The 17,320-nt window shown below is 45.1% G+C and overlaps 1 pseudogene; it reads right to left on the bottom strand.

Annotated features, from left to right (window-relative positions):
* Nucleotides 1–1,705: 1,705 nt before the first annotated feature.
* On the bottom strand, nucleotides 1,706–5,925 carry LOC133749609 (serine/threonine-protein phosphatase PP1-gamma catalytic subunit-like; annotated as a pseudogene).
* Nucleotides 5,926–17,320: the final 11,395 nt, after the last annotated feature.

Raw genomic sequence — 17,320 nt, 5'->3', positions numbered from 1 at the left:
AAAACTCACTGTGGTTTTGATTTGCATTTCCCTGATGGCTAGTGATCCTGAGCATTTTTTCATGTGTCTGTTGGCCATTTGGATTTCCTCTTTTGAAAAATGCCTATTTAATTCATTTGCACATTTCGTAACTGGATTGTTTGTTTTGTTGTTGTTGAGTTTCTTGATCTCTTTATATGTTCTGGTTATTAATCCTTTATCAGTTACAAAGTATGAAAATAATGTCTCCCATTCTGTCGTTTGCCTCTTTACTTTGCTGAGTATTTCCTTTGCAGTACAAAAGCTTCTCAATTTGATGCAATCCCATTTGTCAGTTTTGGCTTTGATTGCCTGTGCCTCTGGGGTCTTTTCCAAGAACTCATGGCTTATGCCAATGTCTTGCAAGGTTTCCCCAATGTTCTTTAACAATTCGATGGTATCGGCTTGTAGATTTGGGGCTTTAATCCATTTTGAGTGGATTTTTGTGTAAGGTGTAAGGTCTTTTTTTTGTGTGTGTGTGGTTTCCAGAGCAATTTATTCATGAGAACCTACGCACTCCGCCATCAACAGTTCTCCTGTATGTGCTGTCCTGATAAACAGACACTGAGAGGATGTAACAGGTTCGTCATTTAATAAGTCTTAACTCATTTTCACCACATGGTATTGTACACGGTCATCTGCTGACACAGATTTCCTTTTAACAGATCTTGGTTTAAAAGAGTCATAGATACTGTGAGTTCTGTATAAACTGGTGACAGTAAGTTACTCCTCTGTTTTGACTGATAAGCCTCAATTTCACCACAGAATAAAGAATGTGGAACAAAGAAAGCATAATCGGTCACTCGTATAGGACAGTATTGTTCCTATAATTTGAGGCTTTCTGAATAGATGGGTTCAGGCCTGATGGAACTATAAAAAGATTACTTAATGAATAGACTATATGGAAGTTGTACAAAATGTTATTAACTTTCATCATCAATAGCTTAAACAGCGCTATATTACTAATCACTATTCAAAATAATAAAAAAAGAAACACCTGTTTGAGTCCCCATGGAGGTGGCGTGTGCACACACCCATGCCACCCTGTAATTAGGGGTGTGTCAATACGTATTTCAACAGAAACTTTGGCTTTAGGAAAGAGTCACAAGCAGTTAAAAGAATGGCTTTAATTGTCATTTTAAGTATATGGTGGGGAGAAGTGTGCTTTAATTAAATATACATCATACCAGTGGTGCTGGCAAGGGTGAAAGTTACTCCCAATGTTGACAGCTATAAAAACAAGTTTGTACAGGACGAGACAATGAGATAAAAGCAATCCCTTTGAAACAAAATTTTTAAAAAGTTCACATTGGTTTGTATCAACAGAATGCATTTTATGACAATCACATGTACAGATCCAGAGCACCCTGGAACACTTTATATCCTAAGGAAAATGAGCATTTACATTACTCATGGGATGGACTGAGTTAAAAAAAACAAGATCAACTGTACACTCACCCTCAGACAGAACAGACTGTCCGGGGAGTACAGCTTTAACACCATCATTCAAGTTGTTTGCAAAAGGAATAGAGAATTAAAAAACTAAACTAAACAAACACTTCTTCTGGGGAATGGAGAGTCTTTCATTTGCTGTTATAATCAGCAAATGCCATTCATGAAAGCCAAAACAGAAGGAGGGGCCCCCACAAACAGATCTAGCTGGGCAAGCTGACCATACACGTTACAGTGTCAAAACAAAGGCTGCACACTCTATGTTACGAGTCCCGACTAGGCGGTGTCAAAACGACACCTATTTCTTTGCTTGCTTTGTGATCATACCCCGTGGAGGTGTTACAGGTCTCGTGGCGTTCTGCTTCTTTTTCTCTGCAGCTTTAAAATCTGAAAGGAACACATGAGTGTTTCGTCCACACTCATCATGGCACCTGCATTGTCAAACTCTCCACAATGGTTGGGTGCAGAAAATTACACACAGAAACACAGAAACATGGTCACCAATATGAAAGAAGGTAAAGGAAGGAAACCTCACAGCAAAAGATCACAGGAAGCTCAATTTCTCTTTGACATAGAATTAAACTCTGATGCTCTGTTAAATCAATGTGTTAAAGTAATCTATTATGTTCTCTTGATGTCTGTTAAATTCTAATTGTTCAAAAACAGCTGAATTTTTATTAAGAGCTATGGGTTATTTAAATATGTACTTATTTTCAAAAATTTGAATAATCACCTTGTAACAATGATCAAATTTGGTCTATGTTATGTCATGATTTTAAGGAATCTTATTTCAACCAGATATTTTGGATTTTGAGCCTTCTTGGCATACTTGACAGGCATTCAAAAAATCAAAGTTTCAAACAATCTGGTCTCTAAAATTTCCAGTAAATCCTGGACTTTGGTTTTTCCAGTTTGGGCCCAACTGAAAAAATCGAAGGACCTATGTCTCTCATCTTATAGAGACACCAGCTAATCGGGCTATTTGCATTATATTAGAAATACTGTCAAGATGTAAGATGGTACTAAATTTTTAGTTTCTATAATGGAAAATGCTATTAATACAAATATTTGAGAATTAAAAAGTCTAATGATCTTGTGTTACTAGACATGATAGTTATCTTAATGAGAAAGCCCCAGAGGCCTAAAGGGTTAAATACTTGTAAAATCCTACAGGCGCTTTCAAAAATACTGTGAAGTAAGCAAGTGCCTCTTGTTGGTTGATGAGTTTATAATTTTAAACATGGCGACTTAAAGTCTTTTGTCATCCACAGTTATATATGATTTGCTGCTCATAAAACTAAAGCGTTGTTGGTTCTGTGTTTAGCTGTCCTCCTATAGGTTCCTATGGACTTTTTCCAGCCACTTCTATTGTATTCAGTACTTTGGGATGGCTCTGTAAACAGATGAAGCCAATAACGTATTAACAGTACCAACTGAGAGAAAGTATGGTTAACTGAGGTTACTAAAAACAAAAAGCAATTCAAATCAATTGGCAATCTACAAAAAGAGTTAAAGATTTTAAAAGCTATTATTAAAATTGCTATATTGGTCTACTATGCTATGTTATATGTGTGTACATATTGTATGTCCACATGGGGAAATTTTATTAAGAGTTTTATTTTAAATGGCTTATAGATAAGATTGTCCATAAATTGAAGCTGCTAAAATCAATCAAAGATACATTTTAATTTGTGGGACCTGAATCTGTGTATCATATGTTTTAGACTTGTTGGTAGAAAGAAACTAAAAACATTTTAGATGGTTGTGCTTAAGTTTACTGGTTAAACAAACTACACCATGTTAGATATTTAAGAGGTGTTTTCAAATACATGATTCTTAAAATTTATAGAAGGCATTGGACCTTCTGGTAAATGTTTTCTTAAGTTGTTATCTAATGGTTGAAACGGTTTGCTAAGTATTCATGTGATATTGCTATTGTCAGCAAGCAATCTAGGACTTGCTCCCTCATTTCTCTATTCTAAGCCCAACTTGTTCTTTCATTTCTCTATTCTCTTCAAGGTAGGAAACTAATTCTATTATGAAGGAATCTGTAGGACGCACAATTTAATCTTTAGACCTTATAAAAGAGATGGCTAACATTTTTCTGTAATAGCATAGCCAAAATAAGAACTTAAATAATAATCTCATAGCTAGATCCATTCGCCATCAGCGAAGTAAGCAGTAAGTAGAAAAAACCTCCCTTTCAGACCAAAGGGAAAGAAAGTTTTAAAGTGAGAATATAATTTTCCTCATGGGCATTGTCTACCTTAGAAAAACTACTACAGAACATGCCTGTGACTGTAGTTCAGGCCACCGAAGATTAGAGATGGGACACGGACACTCCCTTGACTTGCATCCTCTGGTCTGCTTTAACACAAACCAGGAGGAAAAGAAAGCCAGGCATCAGAAGCAATGGGTGGCAGGCCTATTAATGGCTGATCTGTACAGTGATCTGCCCTCAAGGAGACCCAACAGGCCAGTCCACTGCAGTGGCTTTCAATGTGGTAAGCCTGGGCTTCAGCAGAAGTCAGCTTGTGAAGAGCCCTGGCAGCTCTGCCAAGAGTTGGATCACTGGAAATGGACCTGCCCTGGAGTTGAAGGATGCCCAGGTCAGAGCCACAGATCTTATTGGCTCTAAGCTGAAAAGCCCTTCACTCAGCCCAACTTCCAAAGTGACCACTGCAGCTGAGGGGATGGTCAAGTAGGGTCAGCAACATTGCAGGCAGAACTGTAAATTTCTTGTTAGAGATGCCCCCTGCCTTTACCTGGCCAGCTCTCCTCCCAGGCCAGCCAAGTAATGAAAGTCAACAGAGTGCCTTTCCCTAGGAGGTTCACACCTCCCTTAGGATATACCCCATGTGAAGAGATAGATAGGTCTGGGCCTCTTAACTTACAAGGCCTAAAGCCCACCAGATTATTATCAAGCCCCTTTTATCAGGTTCTATTTGCCTCTTAATCAGAAAACTTAATTGTAGCTTAGACAGCACCTTTCTTAGCTCCTCTAATAATGACTCTGTCCTTTGTTCTAGACCCTGTCTAGTGCACTTGGGCCTCATTCCTTTGTAATCATAACCTCTACTCTACCACCAATGGCTCTACTCCCAACCTGTGTGTACTGATGGTCCTCTTCCCCACTTAATGCTGTATAATTGTTCAAACCTGGTAAATGCCACTCTTAGGATCATTGGTTACTATCCTCACTCTGTCTTTTATGACCTTGTCTAGATATGATCAGAGTTGGCAAACTTGGAAGGCTTCCATAGCCTTGGCAACTCATGACGACAGCCTAGGGTGGTTACTGGCGCCATAAACTAGAGTGTCAATTTGTTGGGTCAACAACAGGAGCCACTGTGCACTTGCTCCTCATGTGGGATCTCTGTCCTTAATGTGCTGTACATTGTGATTTAATGCTATAACTAGTAATCAAACAGTATGTTTCACTTTGTGTTTCTATGTGGGTACAAACAGTTGAAATCTTTATACTAAATTGATCTTCTGTATATAAAGAGAATTGAAAATGAATCTTGATGCAAATGGAAAGGGAGAGGGAGCGGGAGTGGGGAGGGTTGCGGGTGGGAGGGAAGTTATGGGAGGGGGAAGCCATTGTAATCCATAAGCTGTACACTGGAAATTTATATTCATTAAATAAAAGTTTAAAAAAAAAAAAAAGAAAACAGAGTGACCAACTGTCTCTTTGCAAAAAACTCATATCCATCTTCAACCACCTGGTAGGCTCTACATATAAGATCCAAATCATGCTTATGGAGAAATTTTGCAACCACTTCTGCACCACATGTGAAGGACACGCCTCTGTCATTTTCACCCCAGCCTAAGACATCTTTGTCGGGTTCAGACCGCAAAAGATCACAAAGAAGACCTTGATCTGGCACATCAGTTGGTTGCATAATTCGCTGAATCTGCTCCACAGATTGAAGATCTGGTGATAAACCTCCATGACAGCAGAAGATTTTCTCATCCATGATGGCTGCTATTGGTAAACAGATAAAACAGTCTGTAAAAGTTTTCCATAGTTTAATGTTGTATCTTCTTTTACATTCATCATAAAATCCGTAAATCCTATTGATGCTGGCACATTCATGGTTCCCTCTGAGAAGAAAAAAATTCTTGGGATATTTGGAGGCAGATGGTCTCCAGCGACTGCTTTCCCCCATCCACACAGTCCCCAAGAAACAGGTAGTTGCTTTCTGGCGGGAAACCACCGAACTCAAAAAGTCGCAGCAAATCATAGTATTGTCCATGGATGTCACCACATATTTTGAGTGGTGCTTCAAGTTCTAGTAGGATAGGCTGACTGAGACAGATCTCTCGAGACTTGAAGCCCAGTCCTCTGATTTCATTCTCCTGTAGCTGAACATTCTTACCAGGCTTGGACCCTCTCACTTCCAGCAGCCGTTGGACGATGCTGTGGATGTTGAGTTTGTCTATATCCCCCATCGCCTTCCCGCAGCGGCGCCGCCGCCAGCTCGTGCCCGGGACTCACACCTCCTTTCCACACCACGAGCACAGAGGCGGCGGTGGTGGCGGTGGCAGCAGCCGCAGCGGGGACCCCCCAGCCGCCCCGCTCCCTGCTTCCTCTTCTCGCCCCACCGGAACCACGAGAAGAACAAAATGGGCGCCGGGTCCTCAGCCAGCCTCGGGCGGCACCAGGTGTAAGGTGGCTTCATACTTCTGCACGTGGAGATCCAGTTTTCCCAGCACCATTTGGTGCAGAGACTGTCCTTGCTCCAGGGATTGATTTTAGTCCCTTTGTCAAAGATAAACTGGTTGTAGATGCATGGATTGATCTCTGGCATTTTTTTTTTTCTGTTCCATTGCTCTATCCATCTGTTTTTATACCAGTACCAGGCTGTTTTGATTATAACTGCTCTGTAGTATGTCTTGAAATCTGGTATTGTGATGCCTCTGGCTTTGTTTTTGTTGTATAAGATTGCTTTAGCTTTTTTTTTTCTTATGTTTCCATATGAATTTCAGCATCATTTTTCTATATCTGAGCAGAATGTCTTTGGTGTTCTGATTGGTATCACATTGAAGCTGTACATTGCTTTTGGTAATATGGACATTTTGATGATATTGATTCTTCCAATCCATGAACATGGAAGATTTTTCCAAATTTTTGTATCTTCTTTCTTTAATGTTTTGTAATTCTCATCATAGAGGTCTTTGACATCCTTGGTTAAATTTCTTCCAAGGTATTTGATTTTTTTGTAGCTATTGTGAATGGGATTGATCTTAGAGGTTCTTTCTCAGCTGTGGCATTGTCTTTGTATACAAAGGCTGTTGATTTTTGCATGTTGATTTGATATCCTGCCACTTTACCAAACTCTTCTGAGTTCCAGTAGTGTCAGTGGAGTCTTTTGGTTCCCCTATATATAGATCATGTATCTGCAAATACGGATAGTTTGACTTCCTCCTTCCCAATTTGTATCCCCCTCCCTTTAAAAAAAACTCTCTTCCCTTAGACTAGAGCAGTAAGCTCCCTCCCTATTCTGCCATCTTGGATATCCCTCAAGAACTCTGTTTTGTTATCTCATTTTTTCCATAAATCTAGATCTATTCTAAAGAAATAAAGTCAGCCGGCAGATGCTGTGGCTCAGCAGGCTAAGCTGCCACATCCCACACCAGAATGCCAGGTGAGGTTCCAGCTTCCTGCTAATGAACCTAGGAAGGCAGTGGCTGATGGCCCAACTTCTTGGGTTCCTGCCACCCACATGGGAGCCCCAGATGGAGTTCCTGGCTTCCACCTGGCCCAGCTCCAGTTGCTGCGGGCATTTCTGGGGGAGGGAGGAGGTGAAGCAGTGGAAGATCTCTCTCTTTCCCTCATTCTGTCACTTTTCCTTTCAAATAAATAAATAGAGAAATCTTCAAATGAAAAAAGAAAATCAGAATTCAGTTTAGTTTTGTTAAAGAGATGATCCAGGATATATGGATTAGTATAGTTTTATTTCCATATTTTGTTCTTTTTATTTTTATTTTTGGCTTTTATATCCTGAAAAGCATCATCAAAAACAACCCTGTTAGTGCTCCTCATTGGCTCTTTGTAAGTCCTCAGCTCGTACTGCGTGGCCTTCCAGGGTGGCTGGATGCAAGTATTACAGCCAGAGCAGCTTCCATGCCTTTCTCCACAATTTTGTGATTTCTCGCCGTTGGCTAAGGTCCTTAGGTACAATCTTTTCCCTAAGGAGAATTTTAGGCTCTTTGGGAGGAAGCAAAGGAGACAGAGACGTATAGAACATTGCAACACAGTGAAGTGCTACAACACAGGGCAGGTGTTTGAAGAATGTCAAGCCTGAAGAGATATGAAGAAGAGCAGCCTGCTGCAATGCCCCAGCAGTCCCAGCTGGAGACTGGGTGGTGGAGAACAGGAAACTGATGAGAGCCCCAAAGAGAGGGTAGTCCACGGAGCATCGGAGAAAGCCAGGCAGCCGAAGGCCGAAATGCACTGTTGGGCTTATTGCTCTGAAAGCCATTAGGGATTGTGCTCAGGGTTCAGGGGCATAACGGGGGAGGGAAGCCAGGGAATTCTATCCCGCAGAGTTAATGGGCAGTGAGGACAAAGCTTGGCGCAGAAGCATACACCAAATGGGCTCCATCCGGGGACCGCCAGTGTGTGCCATGGGGTTCCCAGCCGTCCTCTGTGAGAACTGTATTGTCAGGGTGAGAATACTGCAGAGTGAACATCCTTCCAGCTTTCATCCTGCCTTCTCCCTCTGCAGCACTGAATCCGCCCACTCTTCCCCTGTGTTCTCCTCTACGTTCCGCAGAGCCACAGTCGCTCCATAGGGTGCAGTGTTGCAAACAGGGATGAGCAGAGGCAAGTCCCGTCCTTAATCCAGGCTCTGGCACGGTTGGCATCTTCCTTACAGCTCAGCTCCCAAGCTCCCATCCCAAAGCTGCACTCTGGATGGAACTCTGAAAGATACAATGTCTTCTTTCTGCAAGGGTAGAATTTCTTATCAGGTGACCTCTACTACAGAGTGCATTTCACATTTTTGCCAGGCTAAACCTCAGAAACAAGTTTAGGGGAACCACATGTCCCTAGTTGGCCTAGGACATGCCCACATTATCCTGTTGTCCCATGCAATTATGAACAGCAGCCCTGTCCACTTTTTTTTTTTTTAAGATTTTATTTATTTATTTGAGAGTTACAGACAGAGAGAGGGGGAAATAGAGAGAGGTCTTCCATCTGCTGGTTCACCACCCAAATGGCTGCTACAACTGGAGCTGAGCCGATCTGAAGTCAGGATCCAGGAGCTTCTTCCAGGTCTCCCACGCGGATGCAGGGGCCCAAGTGCTTGGGCTGTCTTCTACTGCTTTCCTAGGCCATAGCAGAGAGCTGGATCAGAAGAGGAGCAACTGGGACACGAACCAGTGCCCATATGGAATGCCAGCGCTGCAGGCTGAGGCTTAGCCTACTATGCCACAGCGCTGGCCCCCACTTTCAAAAGGTATGGTTTGTACAATAGGGAACCTCATCAATTTTCCCTCAAACAGATCACCTTGTTTTTCAGTTTGACTTAATGAAGCTTCCATCATTTCCATATTTTTGACTGCTTTGTCCAAAAGTCAGATGTCTTTTTGAAGACATCTGTGTTTTGTTAGACCTGCCCTAAGAGAAAGACATTTTCTTTCTTTTCCTTTGTTTTAATGCAAAAATGTCTAACTTCAAGGGTATTTGAGTTGTTGAGTCTGAAAGATTAAATCTTTCTCTTGCAAAGTCATGGTCACTGCCACAAGGTGGTGCTGAACTCCAGGGAAATCCTCTGAGAGCAACCTGGAGCACCAGAGCATGTTCTTTTCTCAGAACACCGCAGAGCTGATGCGACTGTGGCAAGAATGAAGCAGATCCCAACCCCACGCCAGCTCTGTGTTTTCCCGATGACTTCGGCTGTCTGACTTCAGTGAGAAGGACGTGTTTGACCTGACTTCTCCCTGCTTCCAGACAGAATGTTCTCTTCTCCGGAAACAGCAGCTCCCTCCTGTGACAGCTGGAAGAGGTAGAACTGGGAGCTTTAGCGTCAGACACACTTGGGCTGGAGCCTGGATCGGTTCCCAGCTGGTACCCGTGTGGGCTTGGGTACGTTACTTCACTCTCCCCAGTCCCTCCTCATCTTTAAAATAGGGAGGGGCAGGCAACTGGCACAAGAGTCAAAACACCACTTGGGATACCACATGCGGTATCAGTGCGAGGGTTTACATCGCCAGGACTGCTGCCGATTCCACTTCCTGCTACAGCACACCCTGGGAGACTCAGGTACTTGAGCCCCTGCCTCCCACCTGGGAGACCCGGATGGAGGTCCAGGCCCTGACTTCAGCCTGGCCCAGCGCTGCTGTTACAGATACGGGTATTACCAGGCATGTTCCAGGAGCTGGAAGATTGTGTGTGTGTGTGAGTGTGTGTGTGAGTGTGTGAGTGTGAGTGTGTGTGAGTGTGAGAGTGAGTGTGTGTGAATGTGAGTGTGTATGTGTGTGTGAGTGTGTGTGAGTGTGAGAGTGTGTGTGAATGTGTGAGTGTGTATGTGTGTGAATGTGTGTGAGAGCGAGTGTGTGTGAGAGTGAGTGTGTATGTGTGTGTGAGTGTATGTGTGAGTGTGTATGTGTGTGAGTGTGAGAGCGAGTGTGTGTGAGAGTGAGTGAGTGTGTGTGTGAGTGTATATGTGTGTGTGAGTGTGTGTGTGAGTGAGTGAGTGTGTGTGAATGTGTGAGTGTGTATGTGTGTATGAGAGTGAGTGTGTGTGAGAGTGAGTGTGTGAGTGTGTGAGTGTATGTGTGAGTGTGTATGTGTGTGTGAGTGTGTATGTGAGAGTGTGTGTGCGTGAGTGTGTATGTGTGTGAGAGTGTGTGAGTGTGTGTGTGTGTGTGTGTCTGTATCTGCCTTTCAACTAAACACTAAAACTCACTGGGGCCCCTCCAGGAGTGTTGTGGAGAGAGAATGTCTTTCAAAGTGTCTGACATGGGAGCCAGCATTACTGTTGATGTTACGTGTCACACATAAGCACGCCCCCCTCTCGCAGGCTGGCATCACGCTGAGGAGCTGTCTCCCAGGCAAGGACTTCAATGGCCACCCCATCCCTTGCACCCAGATGGAACCATTTGATTTGTTTTCCTTGGCCAGGGAACGTGATGAGTGCTGCTTCTAAGCACACGTGGTTAAATATCAGATGTGGAATCCGCCACGCTCTGCTCCCATCTGCAAACTTGATGTCACCAGAGAGGCTGGGGTGACCAGATGTTCCCAATTCTTGATGAAATTTAATGTACCAACTTTTTAGCCTGTGTGTATTGCTTTCTTTATCCTAAGAAATCTTTCCCTACCCCCAAGTCATAAAGCTCTTCCTCTTATTTGTTTCTAGGCATTATTAATTTTATTTATTTATTTTTTAAGAAAGCTTTTATTTAATAGCTTCTAGGAATTATTTTAAAAAGTTACCATCCCAGGAGAGAATTAAAAATTGTAATAAAAAGAATTAACTCAATGCTGTCTTTACATTTAGGCCAATGATCCATATCAATTCCTTTTTTAAATTAAAAAAATGATTTTATTTATTTGAAAAGCAGAGATGCAGAGACAGATCTACCCACTGAATACTCACCAAGTGCTCACAGTTGCTGGTGCTGGGCCAGGTGAACCCAGGAGCTGGGAACTCCGTCTGAGTCTCCCATGTGTGTGGAGCAACCCAGCTGCCTGAGCCGTCAGGAAGCAGGAACTGGGAGCAAAGCCAGGACTCAGACGCTCCAATGTGGGATGCAGGCGTCCCAAGTGGTGTCTTTAATCACTAAACCAAGTGCCCACCCGCAACCTCATTTTTTTAAACATTATTATTATTATTATTATTTTTGACAGGCAGAGTTAGACAGTGAGAGAGAGAGACAGAGAGAAAGGTCTTCCTTCCGTTGGTTCACCCTCTAAATGGTCCCAATGGCCAGCGCACTGCACCAATTCGAAGCCAGGGTTTAAAGATTTATTTTTATTTATTTTAAAGGCAGAGTTACAGAGAGGCAGAGGCAGAGAGAGAGAAGGTCTTCCATCTGCTGGTTCACTCCCCAAATGGCTGCAAAGGCCGGAGCTGGGCCCATCTGAAGCTGGGAGCCTGGAGCTTCTTCCAGGTCTTCTACATGGGTACAGAGGCCTAAGAACTTGAGCCATCTTCTACTGTTTTCCCAGGCCATAGCAGGGAGGTGGATCAGAAGTGGAGCAGCCAGAACTGGACCAGCACCCATATGGGATGCTAGCACTGCAGGTGGCAGCTTTACCCACTACACCACAGTGCTGGCCGCATCAATCTCATTTTTTAATTGAAATTTTTAAGGCAATATTTGTGCATTTGTGAGACACAATGCAGAGAAATCCTTTGAATACTTTGCCCAGTTTCTCCCAGTGTTGACATTTTGCACATGATCTTGACCAGGATATCTACATTGGTAGATTCCACCCATCTTAGTCATATTTCCGGTTTTAGTTGCATGTATTTGTGTGTAGTAAGTTCTGTAAAGTTTAATCACCTGTGCAGGTTAGGGTTTTCTCTGCCTCAGTCAAGACTTTGAACTTGAGGATGCCTTGTGTTGCCCTTTAAAACCACACCCATCTCCTGTCTGTATATCTCCCCCAGCCCCACCCCTAACTGCTATTTCTTGCTCCGTTTCTAAAGTTTTTTTTTTTTTTAATGCTATATAAATGATGTCATACAGCATACAACATTTGGGGATCAGCTTTTTCTCATTGAGTGTAATTCCCTTGGAATTCATAATTTTGCTGGGGATTCGTCCAAGTTGTCACATATGTCAATATTTAATTCTTTGGGGCCAGCCCTGTGGTGTTGCAGGTTAAGCTGCTGCCTGCAGTGCCAGCATCCCATATGGCTGCTCCACTTCTGATCCAGCTCCTTGCTAATGCACCTGGGAAAGCAGTAGAAGATGGCCCAAGTCCTTAGGCCCCTGCACCCACGTGGGATACCAGGAAGAAGCTCCTGGCTCCTGACTTTGGATTGGCCCAGCTCTGGCCGATGCAGCCATTTGGGGAGGGAACCAGTGGATTGAAGACTTCTTCCCTTGCCCCCTCTCCCCTGTAACTCTGACTTTCAAATAAATAAATCAATCTTTAAAAATATTTTAACTCCTTTTCATTGCTATGCATTCTACAGTCTTAGAGTACCAAGATTAGTTTCAAATTAATTTTTGTGTGAGGTGTGAGATAGGAGTTACGGCTCCTGTTTTTCACCCTCTGGGTTTCTGGTTGTGCGAGCTCCAGTTGTTGAAAAGACTCTCCTTGACTTCGTGGTACTGCTCTGGTCCCTCTGTCAAGAACCCGTTGGGGAGCAGGTGTTGGGCTCAGCAGGAAGGATGCCCGTCTCCACATCAGAGTCCTTGGGTTCGATTCCCCTCTCTGGCTGCTGACTCTGACTTCCTGCTGGGAAGCAGCAGTCATGGCTCGAATAATGGGGTCCGCACCACAGACGAGGGAGACCTGGGTTGAGTTCCCAGCTGGCTTAGCAGCCCTGGCTGTTGCAAGCATTTGCGAAGTGAGCCGACATATCAGAGCTAGTGCTCTATCTCAAAAACTTAATAAGTAATTTTTTAAAAAGCTACTGGCCATCTAAATGTGTTTCTTTTAGAACCTTCCAGTCTGTTCCACTAAACAATGTATCCATCCTCCTGTTAGTACTTTCCTGTCTTAATTGCTAGCTATGTAGTAAATCTTTTTTTTTTTTTTTTTGGACAGGCAGCGTTAGTGAGAGAGAGACAGAGAGAAAGGTCTTCCTTCTATTGGTTCACCCCCCAAATGGCTGCCACGGCCGGCGCACTGCGCCGATCCAAGCCGGGAGCCAGGTGCTTCCTCCTGGTCTCCCATGCAGGTGCAGGAGCCAAGGATTTGGGCCATCCTCCACTGCACTCCCGGGCCACAGCAGAGAGCTGGCCTGGAAGAGGAGCAACTGGGACAGAACCGGCGCCCCAACTGGGACTAGAACCTGGTGTGCCGGCGCCGCAGATGGAAGATTAGCCTAGTGAGGCGTGGCACCGGCCTGCATAGTAAATCTTAAAATCAGCTAACCCAAGTTCTCTAACTTTCTGTTTTTCTAAATTCCTATCACTATTTTAAGTTCTTTGATTTTCGTATAAATTTTAGAGTCAGCCTATTCATATTTTTCCAGAAAAGCCTACTGTAAATGTGATTAGGACTGCACCAAACCTGAAGATTGTCTTGGGGAGAATTGAGATCTTAACAATATTGAGTCTCCCAATTTGTAAACATGTATATCCTTCCATTTGTTCTTTTTTTTTTAAGATTTTATTTTGACAGGTAGAGTTATAGACAGTGAGAAGAAGAGACAGAGAGAGAGGTCTTCCATCCACTGGTTCACTCCCCACATGGCCACAACAGCCGGAACTGGGCCAATCCAAAGCCAGGAGCCAGGAGCCTCCTCTGGGTCTCCCATGTGGGTGTAGGGGCCCAAGGACTTGTGCTATCTACTGCTTTCCCAGGCCACAGCAGAGAGCTGGATGGGAAGTGGAGCAGCTGGGACTAGAACCGGTGCCTAGATGCCTACGCCACAAGTGAAGATTAACCTGCTGCGCCACAGCGCCAGCCCCCATTTGTTCTTTAATTTCAGCACTGTTTTGTAGTTGTTGAACCAATCTTGCAAGTCATCTGTATTTCATAATTATTAATGAGATTATTAGTGAAATCTATTTTTTTTTTTTACTGCTGCCAGTACATAGGACTATGTGGATTTCAAGTGCATTTGGTAACCACAGACCTTGCTAAACTTATTAGTGCTAGTAGTGTTTCTGTTGACTGCAAGAATGACTTGGAAAGCACAAGCCATAAAATGGGAGTAGCCTGTCTGTGTCTTTTTCTCTCTTTGCCTTTCAAATACATTTTTTTAAAACTATACTTACTCTCCAGTGTAAAAGCTTGGGTTTTGTGAGACTGACGGTGTTTCCTTGTCACACAACTCCCTGCATGCTTTATTACCTGACCTCTTTGCATTGTTTCCTAGGGACCTGGGTTTGGGAAACCTGTGCACACAGTGCTGCATTGCTTGCACTGAAAGACTTTCCTTCTTCCGTGACCCACGGGTTTCGTGGATGTGAAACCGTGGAACCACATGAGATCTTGTGAGCTTGCAAGGAAGGCAAAATCTTAGATCTTAGTCCCACTTCTTGGTACCTCCTGAGAGGTAATGCACTTTGCCCCTGGATTATTGAGGCTCCCTTGCGGGATTAGGGGGCATGACCTTCTAACCTCCCTTTGGAGCCCCTGGCCCTTGTGTTGGAGTCAACAAAAGAAACTTTTGAGGCAGAGCTGGATGCTAGCCAAGCCACAGAGACTTCACCACCCAGGACTGAGTTCCTCCAGTTCTGTGGCCTGAATCTCCTTGAATGGCCACCCCAGAGTGCTGTGGGCTTCTTTCTAGATGGCCTTCCAGGACCTCTTGCTTCACTAATATTTATCTCAAAGATTTGTGTGCTTTCTGGAACACTCCGTCCCCTATCTGTATTTGTTTAATTGTAAAAATAACATTTAACGTTTCTAACCATCAGGGATTTAGCTGTTGTTCTGTCTTGTTTGTTAACCGGGGTGATGCTGTTCGATTTCAGAACACTGCACCTAAACTGAAGAGAGCAAGCCCCGTGTTTCACATTCAGCATCCAGGCGATTTCTTTCTCTGACTTGCTGTTGCATTCCAGGTACTAAGACACAAGAAAACGCGTGCGCGCAGGTGAGCATCCTTCTCCCACTGTTTTACAAGCTGGGGCTTGGTGATTATGGGAAGAGAGGCTCGGGACGCTGGCCGAGGCTGTGTGTCACAGGGTGTCAATGAGAGCGCCACAAGACAGCATTCCTGTGGCAAGAATGCCTCTTATCCAAACTCAGCTTCTGCATGTTTTTTTTTTTAAATTATTTTATTTATTAGAGAGAGAGAGATCCCAGTTGCTGGTTCACTCTCCACATGCCTGGGGGCTGGGAACTCCAGGTCTCCCATGTGAGTGGCAGGGACTCAAGTAGTTCTTCTTTTCCAATGAAGAAATATGTTTTATGATTTAAAAAAAATTGTTTCTTACCCTCAAATGCTGTCGTTTGTATCAAATCTAAATTATGGAAATGTAAGATTTTCCAGGAAATGTGAGTTACTCAAAAGACACAGTCCTCTTCACTCAACTAAGATTTGGGAAGTAATAAACAGATCATTTTAGTTCAGACGATAACAAATATGTCATCTAAAGAGCTAGCTGCCCCCGCCTGGCCAGGCACAGCACTGGCCGTGTGGCTCACTGGTTACATGGACAGGACTCATCACTAACAACTCGTGCCCTACGTCGTCCACTCCCACACCATCCCCTTCTGCTTGACCCCTTCTACAGATGGGATGCCAGCGCGTTCCCAGGGAACCCCAAAGGAGCAAGTGTGCACTCTCTCAGCACTGGTCCTCGGGCATTTCAGGAACAAAGTGTGAGAGCAATTGGGAGAGAAGCCGAAGGCTCCTGATTCGGTTTGCATTCGTAGGAAACAAAACCATCCCTTTGCTAGTCTAACTCGTGGAGTCAAATCAACGTTCCTGGGACACGAGGCAAGTCCTAGCCTCTGATTGCGCCGCGGCCTCACGTGTGCGCCACACCTGCCTCTGAGCAGCACACACACGTGGGAGGGCTGCCCCGCTCCACGCTGCTGGGCTCCATAGCCGCGCCCAGGGGAGCCCCGGAGGCTCTTTGCCCTGTGCTCCGTCCCTGCTTGGGTTGCTGAGTTACCAGCGTTTACTAACACACCCAACCTAGTGGCCCGTGCTGTGTGCCCGCCTTACTGGCTGGGCCTGGGTCCTGTTCCCTTTGGTGACACTCTGCTGCCCAGCGTGGAGGGCTACTCTGCAGATCCCGGAGAAGCCGTGCTCCTGAGATGGAGGGAGAAGGACTGGGTCCCCGACAAGGACATGGTCTGGCCGAGGAGGTCTAAGGGCTGGGACTTGAGCCCACACGCAGGCTGAGCCAGTGGCTTCAGGGGAATGGACATAGCAGACGGGAAGTCTGCCCTGATCATGCTGTGACCCGGGGCAGAATGGTGGCGGCATGGGTGCACAGCCGCCCCAGCTTCCATCAGCCCTGCCCCCAAGTCCCCCCCCAGTCACCGGCTTGAGAGCCCAGCGGCCGCCCCCTAAGCCTCCTCTCCCACACCAGCTGCCTGAGCCTTGGTCCCACGAGGGCACAGCCCCAGCGGGGCCGCAGCTAAAGCTGGAACTACAGCCTTGGCTGCCCAGGCCTGAGACCCTCCTACGGCAGGTAAAAACCCTTCGGCGGCTGCCCGAGAAGCTGCCGGCTACACCTGCCCAGTGCAGTGGGGGCCTCCTGGAGAGAACCGTGACCGCTGGGAAGCAGAAGGCAGGAAGGAGACACTGCTCTGCCCCGGCTTTCCCTGGGTGATTACTCCTGAGGGCCGAGGCTCTGGCCGGGCCGCAGGACAGCCAGCCAGACAGCACGGACTTGCTCCGGGAGCTGGGCGCCCCCGGTCAGCGTCCCGCCTTTTCTGGCTCCCCCATCTTCCCGCTTTTCCTCTCACCTGTGCTGTTCTGAGATTGTCACCGTCTCTGACGAGGGTGAGTGCGCATGCTCTGCTCAGGCCCCGTTTTCTAGAGAACCCAGGCTCAACCTCCTGCTCCCACTGCTGTCCCTCGCCAGTCCCCCACAGGAAAGCACAGCGATGCCGTTTTGTTGCATGGACACACCAAGAGGGTCTTCAAAAAGTTCCTAGAAAATGGGAACTATGGAAAAGCTGTGCATGAATTCAACTACGTTTGCACCAAAATAAGCTTTTTATTATTGCTATTATTAGAAAGGCACA

This window comes from Lepus europaeus, chromosome 2 (genome assembly GCF_033115175.1).
Source record: "Lepus europaeus isolate LE1 chromosome 2, mLepTim1.pri, whole genome shotgun sequence".
Classification (NCBI taxonomy): domain Eukaryota; kingdom Metazoa; phylum Chordata; class Mammalia; order Lagomorpha; family Leporidae; genus Lepus; species Lepus europaeus.
The sequence above is the reverse complement of the archived record's forward strand: the minus strand, read 5'-3'. Positions and strand labels throughout refer to the sequence as shown.